The 14416-nt window shown below is 44.4% G+C and overlaps 1 pseudogene; it reads left to right on the top strand.

The window, feature by feature from the left end:
* Positions 1-12172: 12172 nt before the first annotated feature.
* LOC116874587 lies at positions 12173-14080 on the top strand (annotated as a pseudogene).
* The last annotated feature ends 336 nt before the right edge of the window (positions 14081-14416 follow it).

Here is a 14416-nt window from a genome sequence, read left to right as displayed (position 1 = left end):
CCAGACTTTGGAGAGTAAAAATATGTTCCCAGACCCTTGAGAATATTCACTTCTTCATTCACTCAGCAACTGTCCCAGGCACTGGGATAAGTGGTTGAGATAGGGGCCTGAACAAAACAACATGATTCCTACAGCAGATGCTGTTGAGGAAGAAACAGTTATTAATGAAGTCATCGCATTATTAACTGCAAATTACAATTAAGTGCCATAAGATGGGGGCGCCTGATGCTATGAAAGTAAATGATAATGGGAGGGGAAAGCAAAAGTTTCCCTAAGGAAGGGAAAACTTGCCTCAGTCTAAGGGAAGATTAGACCAGGCAAAGAATGGGAGCAGAGTGTCACAGAAAAAACAACCAACGCAAGGGTCCTGTGGCAGGAGGGAATATGGCCGTTTAAAAACCAAAAAAGAGGGGCACCTGGGTGGCTCAGTTGTTAAGCGTCTGCCTTCGGCTCAGGTCATGATCCCAGGGTCCTGGGTTTGAGCCCCACATTGATCAGGCTCCCTGCTGGGTGGGAAGCCTGCTTCTCCCTCTTCCACTTCCCCCTGCTTGTGTTCCCTCTCTCACTGTGTCTCTCTCTGTCAAATAATAAATAAAATCTTAAAAAAAAAAAAAAAACCCAAAAGAACAGAAAGCATGGGATGCCCTAGGTAGACATTACCATCACTTGATAGTATTTCCAGGGCACTTGAGAGGGTTGTACTTCGCTGCTCCTTGAACTTAGGTGCAACTCTTGAACTTGAGCAGAGCCCCGGGACTTGCTTTAGCCAGTGAAATGTGAGCAGAAGTGGCATCTGTTTCCGCTCCTCCTCTCCATGGAACCATTTAAGAGATAGAGTAGGTTTTTCTTTCTTTCCTACTAGCTAATATGAAGGCACCACAGGAAAGGAGCAGGATCTCTGGGCCAACACAAGGACAGCTGTCCTGGAGAGCCAACAGGAGCTGACGCAGATAGTGCATGATCTAGAAATAAAATAAACCTTTACCATGTTAAACCACTGAGGGTTAGGGGCTGTTTGTAATTGCAGGAAACCCAGGCTATCTTTTTTTTTTTTTCACCCAAAGATTTTACTTATTTATTTGACAGAGAGAGAGAGAACACAAGCAGGGGGAGCAGTAGGCAGAGGGAAAGTGAAAAGCAGACTCCCTGCTGAGCAAGGAGCCCAATAAGGGACTTGATCCCAGGACCCTGGATCATGACCTCAGCAGAAGGCAGATGCTTAACCAACTGAGCCACCCAGGGCCCCAAAACCCAGCCTATTCTATTGATATAGACCCAAGTTTGAGAAACTCCGTAGAAGAATCATATAATGTAGGGAAGCCTGGGTGGCTCAGTTGTTAAGCATCTGCCTTCAGCTCAGGTCATGATCCTAGGGTCCTAGGATCTAGCCTCTCATGGAACACTGCATCAGACTCCCTGCTCTGCCAGAAGCCCGCTTTCTTTCTCACTTTCCCTTTCCCACTCCCTGGCTTGTGGCCCCTCTCTCACTGTGTCTCTCTCTGTCAAATAAATAAATAAAATCTTACAAAAAAAGAATCACATAACATAAAGGAAAAGAAAATCTAAAATAATTCAGAATTTAAACATAAATAATTTCTTATATCTATAATCTATATTGCATCTGCATTTACAGATATTTATTCACTGAATCATGAATTTCAATATCTCGTTTTCCAAAACTGCATCTGATTTTCTATATGAAGTCCTAAACACTAAAGAGTATTTTTTTATTTTATAAGGCTGAATTGATAAAAAAATAAAATAAAATAAAGCTGAATAGAAAACATTTATCAAGTTCCTCTACTATCCTTTAGCACTGGTTTAAGTATCTGAATTTGTTCATTTAATCTTCCTAATAGCCAAGGAAGTAGGTCTATGACTATATGTGTTTTCCAGATGTCTATATATTATTTCAGATGCATATAAGAGAGGCTCAGAAAGGTTTAACAACAGCTGGGAAGTGATGTACCTAAAACTGAACCCAGATCTGCCTGACTCCTTAACAAATGAGCCTAACTTTTATAAAATATTGTATGTCTCTTGAGACTGAAAACTATCAGATTGAACTCCTTCAAGGTAAGGATAATGTCTTATTTATCTTTGCATCCCCAGCACAGTCTGCCACCTAGATATCCTCAAAGCGTATTTTTGGAAGTATCAAATGACTTGATTGAAAAACAGAAGTGAATTTATTACTGATAAACTACATTAACCTCTAGGGATTATATTTTGACTACGTATTTATGCACTTATAACTTTACCAGATGGTAAACTCTTTGGGGTCAGGGCATTGGTAAATGACAAAAACCCAACTGAGTTCATTTGAAAGACCTAATGGCTTTTTTAAAACAACTCATGAATTGGGCAGCACTGCATCAAGTAGATGGAGGGGAACTCCAAGGAGCTGTACAAAATGGAAGAGGGACCTGTGGTTTTCTAACAATACAGATACAGTGTTTATTTTTATACCTTCCATAGTTGACACAGGGCCTTGATGAGTCACTTTTCGTCAAATGTGGACTAGGTCCCTTCCTCTGAATCCACAGAGCCAGCAAATGCTAAAGTAGAGATTCTGTTCAGGACAATAGCCCCTGGTCCTTCCACACCATACTAACTGCTGTCCCCCAGCCTCCCTGAGTTCTATTCTTCCAGGAATAATTTAGTTAATTCAGAATTTTTTTCTAGGAATATATAATTCATGATCCAACCATACATAACAGAAAAAAATTAATTTTGTATTCAACTTTGAAAACTGTTAAGTCATCTGTTATTTGGGGGAACAAAAGAAAGAGTGAGAAAGAAAGCCCACTTGAATGTGCATATGATAAAATGGCCTTGAGGATGTAACATAAGCCAACCAAAGCACAGAAATCCAGAGTTCACCCTGCAACAGCATCCTGAAATTGTGTCTCCACTTCCACCCTGGGTCTTTGAACGAGCTTCCCAGGTGTTATTTCCCAGCGATGACATGACTCAGTGTCTGGAGCTCTGGGTTGCTCTAAACTGGGAGGATACTATCTTACCACACTTCAGTCCAGGCATCCTAAGCCAGGCTTTTCGAAACTTTTGACCAACTCCATAAGAAATGCATTTCACACTGCAACCCAGTACATTGTGTGTGTCTCTGTGTGAATTTATAATATTTATACTATAATAAAAATGTGATGGAAGAGGGGTGCCTGGGCGGCTCAGTGGGTTAAGCCTCTGCCTTGACTTTAGGTCACGGTCTCAGGGTCCTGGGATCAGCCCTGCATTGGGCTCTCTGCTCAGCAGGGAGCCTGCTTCCCCCTTTGTTTCTGCCTGCCTCTCTGCCTACTTGTGATCTCTCTCTCTCTGTCAAATAAATAAATAAATAAAATCTTTAAAAAAATTTTTGATGGAACAATACCCCCATTATGTGTGATGCACTCTGACGTTGGCTGGTCCATTTCTATTTTCTGTTCTCGCTCACATTTTAAAAATTGTAGTTGCAATCCACCAAGTTAATTTCACCACCCATTGAGTCTTCTGATTTAAAAAACAGTGGCCCAATGCATATGTATGCATAAGTTGCTGCTCATTGAGGGCAGGGACACGTGTCTTTTCTTCCTGTGTCTTTAGCGCCTATCACCTTTTTTTTTTTTTTTTTTTTTTTTTCTGGACAGGAAAAAAAAAGGAAGTGAATACCTACCATGTGCTAGGAGTGCAGGGATAACCAACACTGAGAGCTAAAACTGAGAGATTCTTGTCTGGTAGAGCTTACAGCCTATGAAGGAAGGGAAAAAGCACCCACCAACCCACCACCAATAAACAGAGACAAGGAGCTGGGCACATGTCAAAATCTCTTCCCACCTCTACTCTACAAAAAAGTGCCTGGAACTCTGTCATTTCTGTCCCCATTTTTCCTTTGGAAACCCCAACCCCCATGCGATTCCACAGGAGCCTGGCAAGACTCCCCATATGAGAGCTTTGCCCTACCCCCTGGCATGAGTGGGGGCCTGGCCAGAGTGATGAATATATTTGGTTCAGGGAGGAACAGGTGACTTCAAGTGAACCAACTAACGTCATCATTATAATCAATACATGGAAAGGGGCTCTTTTTCTCTGGGTCTATAGATATAAGGTCAAATGAAGCTAGACCTCTTCTCCATTATATGAAGAGAACAGATTAGAAAATGAAACTGAAATACAGAGAAAAAGATAGCTAAGAGCAGAAGCAAGAGAAGAAAGATTGTCATTTGAAGTTCTCAGTCTAAGAGAGGCCTAGAGACAGCAGATTAGCAACACTTCACAACTGTTTGAGCTAATAACTCCACTTTCCCCTAGTGCTGGTCTTAGTTGGATCTCTGTTATTTGCAGCTAACTATAACTGTGAAAGGAAGGGTAGAAAGCCAGTTAATTTCTTTTATTTATTTATTTTAAGATTTTTAATTTTTTTTTGGAAAGCTCTTCACTTTGTTATTTAAGTTTTGTTTATTTAAGTAATCTCTACACTTATCGTGGGGCTCAAATCACAACCCCAAGATCAAGAGTCTCTTGCTCCATCCCCAAGACAGTCAAATGCCCCTAATTTCTTTTTTTAAGACAGAATAGAAAGGGGTGTGCCTGGCTGGCTCAGTGGGTGGAGCATACAACTCATGATCTCAGGGGTTGCTTGAGTTCAAGCCCCATGTTGGGATACACTTACTTAAGAGAAAAAATAAAATATTTGTGGGGTCACAGACACACTTTCCCCACGATTGGGAAATTTGCCCAGAATATGCCAAGTTTTAAGGGTTCCAGAGTTCGGAAGTTGGCTGTTTTCTTTCTTTCCTTCCTTCCTCCCTTCCTTCCTTCCTTCCCTTCATCTCCCTATCTAATATCACTGTATCAGCTGTGTGGAGAAAGGTTAGGGGAGTTTATAGAGAAAGCAGGGGAAACTCTGATATATTCCTAGCTAGAAAAATGCCTAGGTAAAGTAGTTTAGACCCGAGTGTCATGGTGGCAAAAGGGGAAGAGAAGCCAACTTAAGAAAAATTTAGGTGGAGCTGCTAGGAATTGGGTTAGGGATTAGATAGATTTAAAGGGTTGAATTGTCAAAATGAGTGAATAAAATGGATACATTAATATTCACTGAGTTCAGCAGCCACAGAGCAGGTGGTACCTCTTAAACCCTGTGGTAAGAGCTGGGACAATGAAGACAGGAAGCATGCCTTCAAGGAGTTTATAGCAGAAGAGCTCCTAACATACAGAAAAGAAAAAGCAAAACAAAACAAGGAATAGCAAAAGTCTCACCTGCAGTTGAGAGAATGGGCTTTGGATTCCTTCTAAACATGGGAGGCCTGAGCCTTGCCTCTGTAAGACAGGACTGGTATTAACTGTGGTAACCTAGCCTCTAGTCCCTCCCACCCCCAGGCCATCGTGGGGATCAGGGGAAGGACTGCTATGTGAGGTGGGTGAAGGGAAGGAAAAAAGATTGGGGCAAATCTATGCAAGGTGGGAGCCCATGCTGAGCTCCATTGTCATAGCCAGCAAAACAGGGTTTGGAGAAACACAGGGTAGGAGAGTAGGTGTTATACAGTAATGGCGTGGAAGCTTCCAAGTGCACTGTCAGGCCAACTATCTCAGAGGGCAAGGAAGAGAAAGGGTCTCAAACCAGGTTAAATGCTCAAAACACACACATTATTAAATCAAGGAAAAACACAAAGAGGGAGAAGCAAGAGGAAAAGTGGGACAGGTTGACACATTTAGGATAAGAAGCAGTGGGGTGGAAGCATGAGGGTACCTGAAGCCTGGGGGTGGAGGGGACATAATGTTTGCATGATCTGTCCCTTGGCTATGTCAGCCTTCCCTGCTAATGGCGCAGTTACAAGAACTAGAGTTGAGGTTTGAGCAAAGGCATGCCACCCACAGACAGACGTTTCCTTGGATCAGCGGCACAGGCTGACATCAAAGAAATGCACAGGCCAGTACATCTGGCCACCAGTGTAGCTCATCAGTCAGCCCAGCGAGTGACAATGGGTTTTACTTGTATATTTTGGTCAGAGGATGGGGCTAGACTGGTTGTCATCTTCTGCATTAAGACTTAAGGCATCAGGGCCATCTGGGTGGCTCAGTAGGTAAAGTGTCCAACTCTGGATTTTGGCTGAGGTCATGATCTCAGGGTCTTGAGATAGAGCCCTGCTTCCTTCTGGGCTCCTTGCTCAGCGGGGAGTCTACTTCTCTCCTTCTGCCCCTCCCACCTCTGTCCCTCTAAAATAAATAGATCTTTAAAAAAAAAATGACCTCATGCGTGAATATTTAGTGTCTCATGTACCTTTAGGATATCGTGAATACTTAGAATACTTAGTGTCTCATATTCTCTTAGTACCTCAAAAATACTAGGTATCACTTGTTCCTTCCATCCTGTTTATATGTTATTTTATTTAAGATTTTATTTACATATTTGATAGAGAGAGAGAGAGACAGCAAGAGATGGAACACAAGCAGGGGGAGTGGGAGAGGGAGAAGCAGGCTTCTAGCTGAGCAGGGAGCCCGATGTGGGGCTCGATTCCAGGACCCTGGGATCATGATCTGAGCCGAAGGCAGACGCTTAACGACTGAGCCACCCAGGCACCCGGCCCTTCTGTTTCATACACACATCTTGTATTTATTATCTTTCCTTAACAAATTAATAAAACGTTTTGCCATTATCTTACAAATCATAAACTCGTTTTCTAAACTGGAATAGAACAGTCCACAAAGCAAATGCATTACAGAAGGATAATGTATCCAAATCAGAGAAACCTCCAGAAATGGTGAAAGCTAGTCAGGACAAGAGGGTCCAGAGGCCTGGGGAGGACTCTTCAAGGACATAAGGAAGACAGGGACTTTCTCCCTTGGGAATCAGGAGCTGAATCCAGGAAGGAAGGAGGGCCAGCCAGAGCCTGCAAGTGCTCAGGGGCTGCGGGCCAGAGGTGTGAGAAGGAAGCAGCTCCGATAATCAAATGCAGCCTAGCTTTCAACCCAGACACGCAGAATTGCTGACACCCAGACTTGGGGTCAAAAACTTTTTCTGGAGGTCCCCAAGGAAGAGAGAATTCAGAGAAGAGGTGAGAGGAAGCACGGCCAGGCCCAGTCCAGCCCAGCCTTAACGCCTGTGAATAAAGACCAGCTCATACCAGGCCTCCCCAGGTTTCTTGCAAATCTGTAACTTCCTTAAAGTTAGCTATTTTCATTACTCCTTGTTTCCAGGCAGCTCAACTAGTAAAATGAATAAGGGTTTAAGCAAAGAAAGGAGAGAAGGTGCAAGGGGGATTGGTTACTTATTTAAAAGCTGGGCTGGGGAGTAGAGAGCACCCCCTAATGGGAAGGTATATACGTGTTGGGGCAGGGGTGGGGGAGGAAATACGGAAGCCAGGCCCTCCCACTGGAGGTGTGAAAGCTGGATGGGGCCGGTGGGGGTAGGGGTGGGGTTTGAGTTCTGACCCCGGCTGCTCGGCTAGCCCCTCAGGGGATACTTGGGCTTTTAAAACCACGTTGCTTTGTAGTCAGAGGTATAGGAACTGACTGCTGTGGGCAAGGGGGACTGTGGGAAAGAGTTCTTCCCCTCCCCTCGGGGCTCCCACCGTCCCTCCTCCATCACTGTACGCTCATTGTCTGTTCTCTGTGGGTCTCCCTCTCCAGACTTGAGCGTCCCGGGAGCAGGCACTGTGTCCGATTCACCTCTTTCTGCCTCACAATGTGGCCCAGCGTGTGGCCTCACACTTGGAAGTTTCTCAAAGAGTTACTTGTTGAATGAATGAACAAATGAATGCTTTCTCCCAAACTACTCTGAACTCTAGATGGGATTTACAAAGAAAGAAAGGCCAGATCGTGGCTCCGGATTCCCTTACATCACTTAACCAGCCGTTCGTGAGCCTCCGGGATTCAAAGAGGCGGTGAACCCCTAAGGTTTGGTTTCTGTGTTTCTGTGCATTTTCCTGGGGATAAGATCTACATAATTTAGCAGGTTTTCAAAGAGGCATCTCCCCCCCCACCCCAAGAAGGAGAGTAATCATTGAGAAAATAGTTCCAGGATGCAGATTTTATTTAAGTTTTCTCAGCATTGATTTCTCTGTACAAAATTACTTTTCTTAGCCACACTACTGTTATCTCCCTCTCTATAATCTCTCGAGTTTATTTTGTAATGTTAGAATCATCCGTTCACTTGACTAAATGGTAAAAAGATGCTGGTGGGGGCCAGGACATGCTACTCCAAAATATGGCACCTTGACTTACATTTTTATCTTAAGCTGAAGGAATTTTTTTAAAGATTTTATTTTTAAGTAATCTCTACACCCTACACGGGGCTCAAACCTACAACCTGGAGATCAAGAGTCCCAGGCTCCAAGAACTGAGAGGCAGCCAGGTGCCCCTAGCTGAAGGAATTTTTTTTTTAATAGATTTTATTTATTTGACAGACAGATCACAAGGAGGCAGAGAGGCAAGCAGAGAGAGGGGGGAAGCAGGCTCCCCGCTGAGCAGAGAGCCTGATGCGGGCTCGATACCAGGACTCTGAGATCATGACCTGAGCCGAAGGCAGAGGCTTAACCCACTAAGCCACCTAGGCGCCCCTGAAGGAGTTTTTTAAAAGCCACAGAAGGGGCGCTTGGGTGGCTCAGTGGGTTAAAGCCTCTGCCGTCGGCTCAGGTCATGATCCCAGGGTTCTGGGATTAAGCCCCGCATCGGGCTCTCTGCTGAGCGGGGAGCCTGCTTCCTCCTCTCTCTCTGCCTGCCTCTCTGCCTATACTTGTGATCTTTGTCAAATAAATAAATAAAATCTTTTTTTTTTTTAAAGATTTTATTTATTCATTTGACAGACAGAGATCACAAGTAAGCAGAGAGGCAGGCAGAGAGAGAGGAGGAAGCAGGCTCCCCGCAGAGCAGAGAGCCGGATGTGGGGCTTGATCCCAGGACTCTGGGATCATGACCCGAGCCGAAGGCAGAGACTTAACCCACTGAGCCACCCAGGCGCCCCAATAAATAAAATCTTTAAAAAAAAGGCCACAGAAGTAGGATGTTCACTCTGACCTCCCCCACCTTACCTTCTTCCCTGAAACAGGTCATAAAACTCCCCTGTGCACCATACCCTCTCTGTAACAGGAGGAAAAGCAGGACATTCTTGTTATCACGGATAGAGAATCTAGGGCCAAGAAGGCTGTGTAAACAAGCATTATTAAACTAACCCTTATCTTCCTAGTTACTTCTTCACCATTTACTCTCCCTAGTCCAAACCCTCTTGTCTTGTCATTCCTCACAAATTTGTATTTCCCTAAAAGGTATAAAAACTTACTGCTCTGGTCCCTTCTTCAGGTCTTCATTCTCTTCGAAGGCTCCCATGTACAAATAAATTTTTTGGAAAACATATGTGCTTTTCTCCTGTTAATGTCTTTGTCAGTTTCATCTTCTAACCAAGCCAGGGACCCTGTAAGGGTCGAGGGAAACTTTTTCCTCCCCTACAATACCATCACCTTTGTAATCTCCCAGACTCTCCCCTTTGTCACCTCTGCTAAGGCACCCTTAATTGATTTCTCCTTCACTTGGGGTTTTGCAGGTGGGAAGACAGTGTGGGGTGGGTGCGGGGCTGTTTTAAGTGAAATCTCCAGGGCAGGCAGAACCGCGAAGGGAGCTGCTGAGATACTCAGCTACCTAATCCAATTCTCCTTGTTCACTCAGCAGCCTCCCCCTCCCTCTGCATAACAATGGAAGGAAAGAGGAAGTGGGAAAAAAATAAGGTAGTGTAATTGAGTTAGAAGAGGTAATTACCAGGACCCAGAAGCTGAGGGGAAGTACCTCCCAGAAAGAAGGGCTAAAGACAAGCCTAGGAGGTGGACGAATGGAGAAATTAGTAAACGAACATATTTTGGTTCAGGGAAGCAAAAAAATAAAACTGCAGTGCTGATTTGGCCAGGCACTGGAGAAACCTGAGGTAGGCAGCAAGGACTGAGCTACAGTGGATTCAAAAGAGGAGGAGAGAAAGCTCTGAGCCAGGCGGGGATTTTGCCGCAGCTGCTGTGCCCTGATACTGAGTATCGGTGCCGCAAGGGAGGGATGAGTCAGTCCCAGCAGATTCAAGTTTAGGATTAAAGAGCCAGTAGGAAGGTACTCAGCAAACACCCTATGAGAGGGCTAGTGAGCATTCTCAAGTGGGATCCCAGCCCCACACAGGACACCAAGGAGGTCCTGGACCTGCTGGGGGGGCTCGTTTGCGTGGGGACTGAGGGTAAAGTGCTGTTTTAAACTACTTTCCCTTTCCATTTTGTTTCATGTTCATTCCCCACTTTGTTTCATTTCATTGAGTTGTCTAAAGCCAGGGTTGGCTTGGAGCGCAAGGCAAAGGGGTGGGTGCCAGATGTGAGAGTCACCTCTTGCTACAGGAGGCAGGGAAGGGCGTTTTGAAACGAGAATTCTTGGTTATGGGTGTGGCTATAAATACATCCTGCACCTTGATGCCTCCTGGAAGAGAGCTAGGAGCTTTGTCGGGAGTAGGCCGGACATGGGTGGGGTTCTTTGAGGAGGGTAAGGTCCACCACCCCATCCTGACATTCGAGGCTTCTGAAAGGATGGCAGGATCAGGTTGCATCACTCAGCCCAAGTCTGTATAAAAACAGAAAATTACCTAGAGCTCATACTGGCCCGCTGTACAAGCTGGCAGTTCACGGTGGCCCAAGCAGTCCCTGGAACAGCATGTTAGAGACAGAGCCCCATTTTGGGGAGGAAGTTTGTGATAGAGTGACTTTGATTTGATGGTTTTGTGGAAAGATATATACATCATGAAATTTGCCATCCTAACTTTTTTTTCCCCTAAAGATTTTATTTTTAAATAGTCTTGACACCCAGTGTAGGGTTGGGGCTCAGACTCACAACTGGAGATCAAATGTCATGTGGTCTATGAACTGAGCCAGCCAGGCTCCCATTAACCATTTAAAAATACATAAATGCAATGACACTAATTAAAACCACAATGTTGTCCAACTAGCCCTATTTCCAAAAATTTTTCATCACTCTAAACACAATGTCTGTACTCCTTTGTGTGCTTATTTTTGTGGTTATTGTTTAAATAACTTTTTCTCTAGAATATGTTGGTCTCGGCTGGTAGGTGGCCTCAGGTCAAGTTACACAGAGTCAACAGATTTCCTCACCTGAGTTTCTTTTGTTACAGGATTGCTGTGAGGTCTTTTCTATGTAAACAGCATTGTTACTTTCCTTCTACATATGCACACTTATTTTAACAAAGTAGAAATTATATCAAACTGCCCAAAATTTAGTGCTTTTACTTGCTTGCAATTCTGTGAGTCGTCAAGTTGGGTAGGAATTAGCTGAGCTTCCTCCTCCTCCTCCTCTTCCACTTCCTCCTCCTCCTCCTCCTTCTTCTTCTTCTTTAAGAGTTTATTCGACAGAGAGAGAGTGAGCACAAGTAGGGGGCAGCAGGCAGAGGGAGGTGGAGAAGCAGGCTCCCCACTGAGCAGGGAGCCAGAGATCATGACCTAAGAAGCCTAAGGCAGATGCTTAACCACTGAGCCACTCAGGCGCCCCTGGGCCTTTCTTCTTAGTGTTAACTGGGGTCATTTATGCCATTGCAGTCTTCTGGTGGTTCCCCTGGGGCTGGCTATAATATGCCCATATGTTGGGAGCTGGCTATGGACTTGGGTGGTATATTTCCAGCATGATACCTGGGCAGTAGTGTTCCAAAAGCAGTAAGAGAGAAAGGTTAAGACCCCTCTGTGTAAATGGTTTTCAAGCTGCAATCTGACTCGTCATTTGCTAATGTCCCATTTCCAAAAAAGTCACATGGTCAAACCCAGAGTCTATGTGGAGGGGACTTCATAAAATCTGGATACATCCATTGTGGTTCCTTGGGGCCATAATTGTAACAACGTACCACATCTACATTTTACATTTTGCTTTCCCCCTTAACAGTGTATCTATTTTCCAAGTTGTTATAATTATCATGATTACATTTGTAATGACTATACAATAGTCAATCAGAGGACTATGCCAAAATGTGTCTAATCATTATTTTTTTGTGTGGTTTGTTTTAATTTTCACTGTTATAAATAAATCATTAAGCTCTCCCTCCTCCAAGGTTGCAGACTCCTCCTTCTGCCCCTCTTGGTGCCACTTGTGAGCTCCTTCAGTGCAGACCTGATACCTCCTTTGTGAACCAGGCTCTGAGGAGACTCTGGCACTCTTTATGGCCAACCACAGGTCCAAGGAAGGAGGCAAGGCTGAGAAGGATCATACTAATTTGAAGGTGGTGGGAAGGATGGTTCTGGGCGCAGTGTAGGATTAAGAGGTATACACCTCTTACTAAACTCATGAAAGCTTATTGTGAACCGCAGCGTTTGTCAATGAGGCAGATTAGATTCTGATTTGATGGGCAGCCAATCAATGAAACAGACACACCGGCTCATTTGGAAATGGGGGATGAAGACACAATAGATTTGTTCCAGCAGCAGATGGGAGGGTGTGTACTACCAAGGGAACCTGAGGGGCCCTGGCTGGCTCAGTCAGTAGAGCACATGACTCTTGATCGCAGGTTTGTGAGTTTGAGCCCCAACCCTATGTTGGGTGTAGAGATTAGTTAAAAATTAAATCTTAAAAAAAAAAAAAAAAAAAAGGGTGGGGGGAACCTGCTACTTTACAGCAGAACTCTGTTCCTCCAGACTAAGAAGACATTCTCAATAAGAAAACCAAAATTTGGCTCCATCACATCCTGATTAATACAGTATAGTTTTTTTCTATTCTCACATTTCCCCCTTTCCCATTCCTTTATTGTATATAAAGTAATTGTGTATGTGCACAAGCACATTACTTTTTTTTTTAAAGATTTTATTTATTTATTTGACAGAGAGAGAGAGAGAGATCACAAGTAGGCAGGTGGGGGACGGAGGGAGGGAGAAGTAGGCTCCCTGCTGAGCAGAGAGCCCGATAGCAGGGCTTGATCCAATGACCCTGAGATCATGACATGAGCCCAAGGCAGAGGCTTAACCCGCTGAGCCACCCAGGCACCCCGAGCATCTAATTTTTTAATCTCGGGGTCATGAGTTTGAGCCCCACAGTGGTGGTAGACGTTACTTAAAAAAAAAAAAACAGCTTAGGGGCGCCTGGGTGGCTCAGTGGGTTAAAGCCTCTGCCTTTGGCTCAGGTCATGGTCCTGGGGTCCTGGGATCGAGCCCCGCATCGGGCTGTCTGCTCAGCGGGGAGTCTGCTTCCCTTCCTCTCTCTCTGCCTGCCTCTCTGCCTACTTGTGATCTCGCTCTCTGTCAAATAAATAAATAAAATCTTTAAAAAAAAATTAAAAATTAAAAATTAAAAAAATTAAAAAACAGCTTAAACAGGGATGCCTGGGTGGCTCAGGCAATCATCCCAGGGTCCTGAGATGCAGCCCTGCATCAGGCTGTCTGCTCAGCGGGGAATCTGCTTCACCCTCTCCCTCTGCCTGGTGCTCCCCCTGCTTGGGCACTCTCTCTCTCTCAAATAAATAAAACAGGCACCTGGGTGGCTCAGTGGGTTAAAGCTTCTGCCTTCAGGGCAGGTCACGATCTCCGGGTCCTGGGATGGAGCCCCACATTGGGCTCTCTGCTCCGTGGGGAGCCTGCTTCCTCCTCTCTCTCTCTGCCTACTTGTGATCTCTGTCTGTCAAATAAATAAAATCTTTTTAAAAAAATAAATAAAACACACAAAAAAAACAACATTTAAGAAAAATAGCCTAAACAAACAAAAGGAAACTCCTTTAAATTTTATTTTTTAATTTACTTTTATTTTTTATTATTATTTTTAAAAAGATTTTGTTTATTTATTTGAGAGAGATGGAGAAAGCACAGATATAGAAGGAGAAGCAGACTCCCCACTGAGCAGAGAGCTCAACATGGGACTCAATCCGAGGACCCGAAGATCATGATCTGATCTGAAATCAAGAGTCAGAGGCCACCCAGGCACCCCCCCCCACCACCTTTTTTTACAGTAAGGTCTACACCCAACATGAGTCTTGAATTCTTGACCCCAGATCAAGAGTTGCATGCTTTACTGACTGAGTCAGCCAAGCACTCCTATAGTCTTTTATCTTGACCACTTCAATCTTTTGCACTTTAGCTTTTGAGCTGTAATTGCTATTTTCTGTTGCACTGAGGTATGTGTGTGTGGGGGGAGAGATATTAAGTGGCACATACATACACAAACATGGGTAGGATCACACTCTTGACATATACATGTTTCCTGTTATGGAAAAAAAAAAAGGGAATCAAATACCTGGAATCATAAAGGGCCAAATATGAGGAAACCAAATATTTTTAATTAGGGAACTTAGGTCAGTATTTCTTTGAGTAGTGGCTGTATCTTGGCTCTGAAGAGGGATAAAAGCTTCCTTGGCAGGGGCCCATCTGTGTATGTGTGGTTCTGACCTTGTGCTCTGTGCTCTGCTTGGTTGGGCACACTC

This window comes from Lontra canadensis, unplaced genomic scaffold (genome assembly GCF_010015895.1).
Source record: "Lontra canadensis isolate GAN:19392208 unplaced genomic scaffold, GSC_riverotter_1.0 scaffold38, whole genome shotgun sequence".
In the NCBI taxonomy this organism is placed as follows: Eukaryota; Metazoa; Chordata; class Mammalia; order Carnivora; family Mustelidae; genus Lontra; species Lontra canadensis.
Note: the sequence above shows the minus strand (reverse complement) of the source record. Positions and strands in the feature narration are given on the sequence as shown.